The sequence below is a fragment of the Clupea harengus genome, unplaced genomic scaffold (genome assembly GCF_900700415.2).
Source record: "Clupea harengus unplaced genomic scaffold, Ch_v2.0.2, whole genome shotgun sequence".
Lineage (NCBI taxonomy): Eukaryota > Metazoa > Chordata > Actinopteri > Clupeiformes > Clupeidae > Clupea > Clupea harengus.
Genome location: NW_024879737.1, coordinates 17,609 through 30,000, shown reverse-complemented (window position 1 = coordinate 30,000; position 12,392 = coordinate 17,609). Strand labels below are relative to the sequence as shown.

The 12,392-nt window shown below is 43.6% G+C and overlaps 1 pseudogene; it reads left to right on the top strand.

Annotated features, from left to right (window-relative positions):
* LOC122130176 overlaps positions 1-2,512 on the top strand; it is a 52,889-nt pseudogene extending 50,377 nt beyond the window's left edge.
* Positions 2,513-12,392: the final 9,880 nt, after the last annotated feature.

The following is a 12,392-nucleotide window of genomic DNA, read 5'->3' as shown; positions in this document are numbered from 1 at the left end:
CAGTTTGGTGCGTTGGCATTTGGGCCCGGGGTCGGTAGAGAGCGTTGTGACAGATTGATCTTTGTGACGGTGTCGGAATAGCGCTGTGACAGATTGTTCTTTGTGACGGTGTCGGATAAATACATGAGACGCAAACAGAAGGAGATAAATGTGACACAGTCTCTATGATGCCGGTCCTCTCCGAGGGCAGAATTAACCTCATTATGTATTTGGACCCTGTATCTGTTGTCCTCCACTTTAAATGGGACTGTGCTGTTTGACATTAGAGACGGTGTTAAGAGCTGTCTTTGATGCTATCTTTTGTGTGTGGTGTGTCGGCATGGGGCGTTAGTAGTGTTTGTCACTTGTCACTTTAAATGGGTCAGTCAGTGCTATTTGAGTCTAAAGATGTCAGTATTATGAGCCGTGCTTAATACATGATGTCTGTCATCCCTCTCTCTCACTCTTATTCTCTCTCTCTCTCTTTTTTTATCTCTATCTCATTCTCTCTCTCACTCTTATTCTCCCTCTCTCTCTTATTTTATCTCTCGCTCTCACTGTTATTCTCTCTCTCTCACTTTTATTCTCCCTCTCTCTTATTTTCTCTCTCTCACTCTTATTCTCTCTCTCTCTTATTTTCTCTCTCTCTTATTCTCTCTCTCTCTCTATCGGTGCAGGATGGCCAGTCCAGGACTATTCGCCAGTTCCAGTTCACTGATTGGCCGGAGCAAGGCGTGCCAAAGACTGGAGAGGGCTTCATCGACTTCATCGGCCAGGTGCACAAAACCAAGGAGCAGTTCGGCCAGGACGGACCAATCACTGTGCACTGCAGGTCAGAGACAGAAGCCTTGTGTGTGTGTGTGTGTGTGTGTGTGTGTGTGTGTGTGTGTGTGTGTAGCCAGGGGGAGCTGGGTGTGCATATTTCTGTCCATGTCTGGATTTAGTGATATGTGTCTGTGTTTCTTTGATTGTTTCTGCACACATGTATGTGTGTAAGAGCATGTATGCAGTTGCTTATGTACACTGACAGAGTGTGTGTGTGTGTGTGTGTGTGTGCTCTCTGCAGTGCTGGTGTTGGGCGGACGGGCGTCTTCATCACCTTGAGCATCGTGCTGGAGAGGATGAGATACGAGGGCGTGGTGGACCTCTTCCAGACCGTCAAGACACTGCGCACCCAGAGACCAGCCATGGTGCAGACAGAGGTACACAGACACGAGGGCAGAGAAAGAGAGAGAGAGAGAATAAGAGAGAGAGAGGAACCGAGAGAGAGGGGGACAGAGGTAGAGCAAGACAGAGAGAGAAGGGGAAGTGGAAAGAAAGTGAGGGAGTGAAAACATGACAAGAAGGGAAGAGTGAAGAAGAAATGCCGAAAGACAGAGAAAATGGGAGACACAGACCAAAGGGGGAAGCGAGTGAGATGGAGAGAAAAGCGGAGTGAGAGCTAGACACAGACACCGAGACAGAGGGAGACGTAGCAGGTTTGTCTCGTCAGCTATGAAGGGGGGGGGGGGGGGAACAGCGCCCTGCTGAGCTCCTGACAAAGCCATGGCACACTTTCAGTCAAACTTCCAGAGCCTTGATGTGTTCAAACCAGAGCCCAATGCAGAGAGTCCCAGCAGCCCCGCAGGCTCCGCAGAAGTGCTGCCTCACCAGGAAGCCCAATGTCAGCTAAGGTGCCTTTTTGTTTTGTTTTGTTCTCATTCCGTCTCTCTGTCTGTTTCTCCCCCTCTCTCTCTCTCTTTCTCTATCTCTCTCTCCTGCAGGACCAGTATCAGCTATGTTACCGGGCAGCTCTGGAGTACCTGGGCAGCTTTGATCACTATGCAACGTAACCGCTCCCCCTACAACAGCACCGGCGTATCTCCTCCTCCCCCCCCCCCCCCTTCAGCTGGGCTTTGGATCTCCTGGGCAACACCCACCCAGCCAGTTCTCTTCCAGAAGCTTCCCTGGGGGGGTGGAGGTTATGAGGGGTGGGGTGGGGATTGAGGATCACAGGTGATGGTGGGGGGGGTGGTAGGTGACACTGGATGGCCTCCCCTTTTTTTTGGAGCAACACCCAAGGACTGGCACAACAAACTTGCTTTATCCACCCCCGTCACACACAAACACAACAAATAAGTAAGCTCCCTTCAAAACGACAAGCTTGACCAGACAAGAAAAGCAACCATTCTGATGTCTCCAATGCACAATGGCTTCCCCCCCCCCCCCCCCCGTTCATGCCTCCTGCTGATCAACAAGATTTATGTTAATGTTGTTCAATAATCCTTGCCATGATCATCGCCATTACTATCATATTATTGTTATTATTGCATTATCTAGATTTTATCATAATGTTTGTTATTTTTAATCATTTACACTGGTTCTTGTATGTACATCTAAGGGGTCTACTTTTTCCATGGTTATTCATATTTGACTTTTTTGTATGTTTTATTTACTTTTAAATTTTATAGTCATAGCACGGGGGGCATGTGTTTTTGATATGCCCTGGCGTTACTAATATTAAAGTACACATACTCAGTGCTGCTACTGATGATTTCTTTGTCGTCATCGTCATTATATTATCACTTTCTGATTATCCACTCACTCATTGCATTCGTCTGGGGAAGGGGAACAACCTTTTTATAAGCCTTTTCATCTCCTGATACTTTATAGAATGATTATCTATATTAAAAAAAAGAGATCAAATGCATACAGAGTTAGCGGACTTACATAAACTTATTGTTATAAAAGAAAAAAAAACTAAATAGACTAATGAATCTTGAGGACAATGCCATGTACAGATTCGGGCGTCGCTCTCAATAGCTGTAAACTGTGACTTTTTTTTCTCTCTCTTTCTCTCTATCTCTGCGAGCGTGTCGCTCGAAAGACCTCATCTCACACTGAACGACAGAAGTGTTCTGAGACGGTGTTATGTCATGTACCAGTGACGCCTCGCATAACCACACACACACACACTCAAGTACACACAGACCCCAGGTCTTACTCCCGAGGATCCTGAGAGAAATCCCCCCCCCTGGGTCCTGACCCCGCCCAAGAGATGAGAGACACGGACTCATGTATAGCGCTTAGCCTCCTCATAGAGCTTCTGAAGAGTGTTTTCACATGGCCAAAGCAGTATCTCAACTCCAATGTATCAACTCAATGATGGCCTGTTCGGTTTGATCGGAAACACCCTTATTTCATTATTTTATTTTTGCGTCCGAAACGACCCCAGATTCACTGGCCTGGTCGTGGTGGAGGACCGTCCCTGACTCATCGTGCACAGCTGGTGCTCCGCAGCTGCCGTACTCTCGCCTCTGCCCCCATTGAGGTACACAAAGGAGGTTCTCCTACAGCCACTGAAGAACCGCAGCTCTAGAACATCCGGAAAACAAAGAACCAAGAGTCACATTCTTTCGCTAGGCCAGAAAACTGCAAAAAAAAAGAAAAAACCTGTGGTAAATTTGTTGTACGCGGGGAAAACCTGGGGGCCAAGAAAACCATTTCACTTTGTGTCGGCATAGTGCTGTAGGGGTCAACTCTGTTGTACATGCAGTCTGTTTTCTATTTGTCACTATGACGACAGCCACAACAACAAGAAAAAAAACAACAGTGAGAAAAAATGTTGCAAATACCTTGATGTTAATAAAGTTGAATAAATGGGTTTTGTACAAATTGATGTTTCTGGCGCTTTCTGTGATTTTGCTGCTGGTGACCTTGGTGCTAATGTGAGTCCTTCCACTCTTTCAATCTCTCTTTCAGTATCCCCCTATCTTCCATCTCTCTTTTTCTGAATCTCTATGGACTCCTTGACTGTCCTTCTCTTCTAGTGCCCCTTTCTTCCTTCTCCTCCACTCAATCCCTTTCTTCCTTCTCCTCCACTCAATACCTTTCTTCCTTCCCCTCTCTCTCCTCCACTCAATCCCTTTCTTCCTTCTCCTCCACTCAATACCTTTCTTCCTTCCCCTCTCTCTCCTCCACTCAATCCCTTTCTTCCTTCTCCTCCACTCAATACCTTTCTTCCTTCCCCTCTCTCTCCTCCACTCAATCCCTTTCTTCCTTCTCCTCCACTCAATACCTTTTTTCCTCTCCCTCTCTCTCCTCCATTCAATCCCTTTCTTCCTCTCCCTCTCTCTCTTCCACTCATTCCCCTTCTTGACTTTCACTCTTGTCCTCTCTTCACCCTTTCCTCTCTCATCCACTCTCGTCACCCTCTTCATCTCTCTCTCATTCTTTCTCTCTCTCTCTCTCTCTCTCTCTCTCCACTCTCCCCCTCTCCACTCTGTCCTCCTGTCCCCTTGCCACTCTTCCATTCTCAGTCTGTTCATCCCTCCCACTTTTCCACTCTTTCTCTCTCTTCTTCTCTCTCTCTCTTTCTCTCTCACGCCTATCCACTGTCGTCCTCAACCTCTCATGCCAGTTAGGTACCAGGGGAGCAGATGTGCTTGTGGCCCTGCGGTGGCCGTGCCCTTGACTGGCCGGCCCCCCTGTGCCCTGCGGTGCCCGTGCCCTTGACTGGCCGGCACCCCTGTGCCCTGCAGCCCCCGTGTGCTCTCCAGCTCCTGCTCCTCTGAGTCCCAGTGCAGAGGGGTCACTGCCGGAGGAGGAGAGGGACGCTGTGCTTAGATGAGTGTGACCTGGGACGGGACAGGACAGCAGAGCCTGGTGAATTCTGCTCTCGGCGACACAGATGTCCAGCTGGACACAATACAGCTGTTTCAGAGGACTCGCATTTCACATTCAGTCACACAACTTCCTTACACTCAGATGATTTCAGTGTCTTTCAGAGTCACTTTGCTTGCACTAAAGACAATGAGTTTGAGTTGTTACTGTTAAAACCCTGAGTATGCATATCCAGACCGATTGTACACTGAGCAAGAAAACACACAGTGTGTAGTATTGTTGCCTCGGATTTAAGAATCATGCTATCAAAAGATTTAAATTAGCATATTAATCTTGAATATTTGTCTTCCTGCTGTACAATGAACGTGTGTGTGTGTGTGTGTGTGTGTGTGTGTGTGTGTGTGTGTGTGTGCGCAGTTTCAGGGCCATTAGACCGTTAAGATGGCTCTTGAATGAAAATGTCGAATTTAGCATATTTTCAATGATCAAAAATCAAATGTGGAACACATATGTATTTTCAATTTTTCTAAATAAATGACTATATAAATAAATGTGGATTATATTACCTTCAGTAGAACAGATCAAACGATGGTTAGGTATCCAGTGATGTAGGCTAATGCTAGACCCATGACCTTTGTTTAAATGTGCTCCAGCCCTTATAACAGAATGGACTTGAGATGGGCTATATTGATCTGCAAAATAACACTAGCTTGTCAAGGAATCTAAGTGAGCAAAACACTTTACACATACTCAGATTAAGAGTACAATAGTCAGTTGAAAGGGTTATGGCATTGTAAAACAGGTCTGACAAGCTACAATTACCTGTCAATTCAATTCAGTTCAATTTTATTTATATAGCGCCAAATCAATAAAATTGTCTGAAGGCGCTTTACAGAGCCTGGACCCCTCTGGAGCAAACACAAAGGCGACAGGCAAGGGAAACCTTCCTCCTAACAGGAAGAACCCTTGAGCAGAACCGTGGGTCATAAGGGCTTGTTTGTGAGTCATGTTTAGTTATGGTTGGTTGCCATGGTGCATGAGAATTTTAGTTATACAAGGATAGCGAGGGTGACCGGATACAACAACAGTGCACAACTTGCTGGCGACAGCTGCAACATGCGCTGTGTGTAGCCCAATTTTATTTATGTAGGGGATTTTATATATGTTTAGTTTTGATGAGTTATGTTTGCTGACATGGTGCATGGGAATTGAAGTTATACAAGGACAGCAAGGGTGGCAGGATACAACAAACAGCAAATGTCAATGAATTTAAACCCTCTCTGGTGAAAATCAAGTTTTTAACCTTGTTAACATGTCCATATGGTGTTTGTTATATGAAACACAACAAATCATGAGCAAAATAAGCAGTCAATGCCATGACTGAGCACATCCAACTTGGAACTGTATGAACCAATGACCCACCACAGCTTTAACCAAACCTCTCACCCGTCCCACTACAGCTTTAACCAAACCTCTCACCGTCCCACTACAGCTTTAACCAAACCTCTCACCCGTCCCACTACCGCTTTAACCAGTCTGAATTGCGAAAGACAAAAATTAAACGAACGACGATGACGAGTTTTAACCAAACCTCTCACCAGTTAACCTAGGGCTGGCTCTGCCCACCCGGTGCCTTCTACCACACCTTTACCGCTCTCTCTGCCCACTCGGTGCCTTCTAACACACCTTCACCGCTCTCTCCGAAGCATGTCCTTCATTGCGCTGCCATTTCTAGCAGCCATTTGCGCCCTCAACCTTGAGCCTTTTGTTGTTTTATCTCCTGCTATAACACCTTTGGTAATATTGGCATTGGGGATCTTTTGCTTTATGGAGCACTCTAGTTTGATTTGTTTAACCATGAACTTCAGACATCATTTTTTGCAGTTTTAACTTTTGAAATCTGACCCCTGAAAGCTTTGGCCTCTATTGGACAATTCAGGAAGTGAATGAGTGGATGCAGAGCCAGCTCAAAATGGAGACACACACACACACACACATACATGCATGTGTCTTGTGTGACCCTCAGTCCTCTGGTCTTGTCTGACACACACACACACACACACACACACACACACACATACTGGAGGAGTTACAAATCAGACTCATGATTCTTATATTCCTATGTAGTTTATGCCCTTATGTTTCTTAGAAAATGAAGGTTGAGAAGAAGATTTCCTAAGTATTCTGTGTTCTGCCATGCGTGACTCTTCCTGATCTACATAGGACTGTGTACTTAGGGATAAGGAGAATGGAATGTTTCTGTGTTACGCCTGAGTCCATTCTCTGCATCGTTAGCTAAATTGCCTGTATAGCATTGATAAGAGCAGCCTGGTGAGTCTCCTGACTGTGTGATCCATGTGTGTGTGGGGGGGGGGAGTGACTAACCCCCTCTCCTGTCAAGTTGGTGGATCTGCATGTGATACCTTCCTCTGTCCTTTGATGCGCATCATTTTGTTCCTGATTTTTCAACCATTGCCTGACTGAAGTCTCCAGTGATCTTGGGTGTAAAATTACCTTTAGTATGTTGGAGGTTCGACAGAGTGTGCAGAGATTGGAGTTTTTGCTGTATGATCATCACCTGGTTGACAGAGTATCCTATACTGTTTTAATCTATAGTACTTATATTGTTGCTATTTGTGGAGACTTTAATCAGGTGATCAGATTCTGGAGGTACAGTTCTTGTCGACAAGGAGTGATGTATCAGGCATCTTTGGGTGGTCAGGTCTGTGGGGGGGGGGTTCAGAACAATGTCCAGTTTTGAAATGGAATCGATGAACTGGTAGACCAAGGTACTAATAACAACACCAAGATCATGGGTTTGAGCCACATACTGATAGAAAAAATTATATCTGTTATGAGCTTTAAAGCAGCAGTAAGGTATTTTGGTCAAAAACTAGGAATCTACTGAAAAGCCATGCAAAAACCTCACGAACACCAATAGCAGCACAGTTGGCACTGATAAAAGGATTGCTAGCATGCTAACTCATGTCTTTTGGTATGTAGTTGGAGATGTGTTGTGAACGCCTTTTCACTGAGCTGCATAGTGGCCTAGCCTAGATGGCTAGTTGGAGTAATAGGTTTGTTTATCTGTCTTTCACCTGACTATATACCACGAAAATGAATTTGAAGATGATACCAGTACTAGTTGCTTATAGAAACATGCTTCAAAAGTGGCGAATTGTTGCATACTCCCTCTTTAAGCTGCATTGGATAAAGGCATTTGACAAATGAATAAAAGTAAATATGTCACTTCTTTTCTGTTTCTGCAGTAGAGAGATCTGACTGAGCTGATCCAGGTATTGTATTTGGACTACAGTTCATGATATTTGTGATGCACAATGTGCTAATGAAACTAGATCAAGGTCATCAGCCATTCTAATGCAAAGCGTAATTAAGTTCCAAACCCACATCAGACTTGCTAATGCTAATTAAACTGTGAACCCACATTAGACATGCTAATGCTAATAAAACAGTAATAAGAGTAGAAAATCAAAGGCATCACATTTGGGGAATATTTGAAACTGACAAACTGATCTGAACTGAAATACCCAGTTGGTAGTATTGGCATATTTGATTTCTCCCTTCCTCCATGGTTCCAGCCCTCTGCTGTGAAATGGACCTGTCCTCTACAGACCCCTTGTCTCCAGCCCAATTAAGGAGGGAATCAGTGGTGCTGGTAAACTGCTGTAGAACACAAGGACAGAGAGGGACTGACAACAAGAACAGCAGAGATGGAGAACAGCCCGAGATTATATAATCTCTGCTTTATTACCCTCATTGGTTCTAATAAGGATTGTGTTAAACACAACAGGACACGGACAAGCTGCACGATCGAACGCATTTGTGTGTGTGCCCATGTTGTGCGTGTGTGTCTATATGTGCATCATGTAAAAACTTTCAGAGAGTATTCAGACCCCTTCACTTTTTTCACATTTTGTTATGTTGCAGCCTCATTCTTAAATAATTTACATTATTTTTTCCCTCATCTATCTACCCTCAACACGCCATAATGACAAAGGGAAAACAGGATTTTAGACAGGGGCCATACTCCTGCTCCCAGTGAGGATGCACACAGCACAGGGGCCATACTCCTGCTCCCAGTGAGGATGCACACAGCACAGGGGCCATACTCCTGCTACCAGTGCGGATGCAGACAGGCGCCATACACCTGCTACCAGTGCGGATATACTGAAACTGCACCAGTGCACTCACACAGGAGAGCAACCAGTGTGTCAAAGGTTTTCCTACTTTTCAATATCAAGTAGGACATTTAAAAAAAATCAAAAAAACACCAGCATAAATGTACTGGTTAGGTGCCCCACACATTCACTCGCCCTCAGGTTGCGCAGGAATATTTAGACACATTCTCGCTTACATAATAGCATTGTTTTAGGTTAGATTTTTAGATTAAGATCTGTCTGTTTACAAGATAAATTACCTGTTTAGCTTTGGGGGTTTTCATTTCTTTTATTAGATTTTATGAGAGTTGTATTCTCTGTTTTTTTTACTGTATGGGGTTTAAGCAAGAAACAGTTGCATTTGAAGTCAAACACATTCAACAGCTATTCTGTTACATTAAGAACAGCCAGCTTACTCTGCCGGAAATAAGAAAAAACTAAAAGGTAGGCCTGAAATTCTCTTCAATAAGCCCCATTCTGGTCTCCTGAGTGTGATTCACACCTCTGAGTGTGCTGGATGTTGCAGCCTGTTAGTATTTCTCACTCAAAACCAACAGTCACACAGGGGACACACAGACAACGAGGCTGACAGTTCACATTGCCACTGATCACAGATCATCACTGTCCAATGTGTCAAATCTGCTGACATTGAGTGTCATCGCTGAGCTTCGGGTGAAAAAGCTCCTTTAAGCGTGTCTGCTGCGGATGGGCTTGTTCTCATTCTTATTTCATGGGCAGTCACCGTGGTCTTGCTGGAGCTTTGCCATCTGCCCGGGGAAGCTACGGCCGGGCAGGTGTTTTGATTGCAAAGAGAAGCCGGACTGATTGCTGAAGACGCGTCCATGGTAAACAGATTGAGGGGGGATCGATGGCCTCGGCTTGCTAAGGTGACTGTCTGCGGTCTTCATTGTGAGCCGTGTCAACAGCAGTATGTTCTGAACAGGGCTGAGGGCATGTTTAGCTTTGGGGAAGCCCACAGTAGAATTCACTCACTCCACTACTCAAACTTGGTGGCCTTTAATGAAGTTAAAAGTGACAGTAAAACAGTAAAAATATGTCCCACTTTTTCTTTGCAGACTCATGGGTGTGTTTGGACTCGGTTTGATTTTTATATGTTGAAATGTGTTTGGGTCTGACAGATATGAACAAATGTTCCTCTGAAGCAGAGAAAGAAGATTCATTGGAATTCAGAGTGATAGTGATAGACCTGTTGTTGGCATACTTCGATAATTTTGCCACAAGTATTTTCTTTTAAGAAAAGTTGCAGATCACCTTTAATAATTCATTTATCACCATTTTGCTTCCTTCACAATTACAGAATTGCAACAGTTTGCTATGACATTAAGATCTACCCCTATGTCTAACATGGAAATAAGACTATGTGCACAAACTGTAGAGATAATGCATCTTCCCTTTGAAGTCTTGAACATCTGGTTGATCATTTCTCTCCACCCATTGTCTTATCAAATCTAGCAGACCTTCAGCAGAATAATATGTTTTATTGTTACATAGTTCGACTGTGCACTCATTTCTTGTGCTGTGTGAACATCTTGATGTGTAATGTGACACTGAATCAAGAGGCGTATAAATACATCATGTTAAGCCTCTTCTATCTGTCTTCTATCTGAGCAGCAGTTTGCTACGCTGTAAAGGGTGCGACTGCAGGGCAGACTGCAGAAAGAGGGCGTGAGCAGCAGGTGCAGGTTTGGCTTTCCCCCAATCTACGACAGGTGCTAGCAGCTGGCATGTGGAAAGTTGGCATGTGAAGTTCCTGGACTACTACGACATACCATGGTTAAATTGAGAGAATGCTGAAGGCATATTTATATTTCAGCCAGAGTTGGCCCATGGTGGTTCCTGTGGCTTTTTGGCAAGATCACTGAAATTGACCCTGTCCAGGGAAATCTATTACTCAGTGCTCTTACATTCCTAAGAAGCTTTTGCAGAGGGTGTAGACACAAACTTATGATCATTTCAACCTCTTTGCCTTGTTTTCATTATTTGTAAATGTTACGCCCCTCTACACCCCTACTGGCTTTGCAGTGGCAGTGCAACAGTCTTTGGGTGGTGAATGGGCGTAATTAGCTTTGTCCACACCTGAGGAGTAGTGGATGAAAGCCATGCTGTTTGCCCTCAGAGGAAGATCGCATTCCCAGCATGCTTTGGAGGCTGGCACACCCTTCGTTTGGTGCTGGTGTTTTGCAGTCACCATTTTAGCCACTACTTTTGGGTGATATAGAAATAAATACTTTATTTTTGTACAACTCTGTGGTCTGACTCCAATTTATGTTGCGGCTCAAGAGCCGGGTCGTAACAGTAAACTTTGCAATGTTTTACTTATCTCTCTAGTTCTCTACATTCATATCTTTTGTGAGAGGTATATATAGGTAACTATTTGATTAATTCACCCATACCCATGTTTAATTGAACATTCTCTGTACTGCCTCCATTTAGCACTGAGAATACCTTGAAATTAATGATTGTAAATACCGCTGACGTCTTGTGGAATGAGAGTAGAATCGATATGAAGAATGATATAATCGTGCTAAATACATTTGTGTGCATGTGATGGAGTTGTTTGTAGTGTCTGTATCTTCACAGACCAATCTGTTCATTCTGTTATTGGCTTCTGCTGGTTTGCAGTTGGCTGATAACTTTTGAATTGAATGTGCCAGTGGGTTGTTTACAACTCTGTTATTGCCCTATCTTTGACCTTGTAGTCATTTAATTTTTTCTTCAGTTTTCTGAATTTTACTTTAATTAGCTTAATTAGTTTTAAAAGCATTATCTAAACTGTGGTCTTGAACAGTGGTCATTCATATTTGCCATTATCATCCCAGACCTGACAGGGATGGAGGGTTTTGAAGTTGAGGTCATGTGTATGTGAATGCTCTGAATACAATTTTAAAATCATCTTGAGCGTATCAGAATTCTAACAAGGATGTGAATTTGGTCTCATATTAAAGAATACATACAGTGTTTATAATTGTTTATTTGTTGATAATGTAAATCAAATTGAGGAGCTTGTAGATGTCATATATAGCTAAATGTTAAATATCACTACTTTTGGCCTATCAAGTTTGATAGATGATGGAGATATTTCCAAACACTGTTAATGACTTAAGAATATAATAATCAAGTGCCTTGTATTATTAATTACCTTATATGAATCATGTACTTATGTAAGCAGGAACATGGCTTTTCTGTGTTTCTGCGTGTGTGTAACTTAGAATATTAGGTGCCACTTAGTCTGCACATGTACAAGAGCATGTTTAGACCAGAGGTGATAAGAAAGTTCGAACTGTGCTTCTTCCGACCTTGCAAAACTTCCATCCTTGCCTCAAGCGTCAGAAATCCACCACGTGGTTTTCCCTGCTGAACGCTCAACTTCTGTCTATATAAACCTTGTGCGATGTGTTTATCATGGCTTCACTTTCATACTTGTTTTGTGAGTGAGCCCAATTGCAATTGTTGTTTGTCTAATAAATATACTTATATGCAGCTCCGGAGTCCTGAGGTAACTAGGGTGAATTTTCACCTATCAATAGATGTCTCATTTATTTGTTAAAATATGGGTAGATTTCTTATATTTTTAATTCACAGATGTCCAACTAATTTGTTTTGGCACAAAAG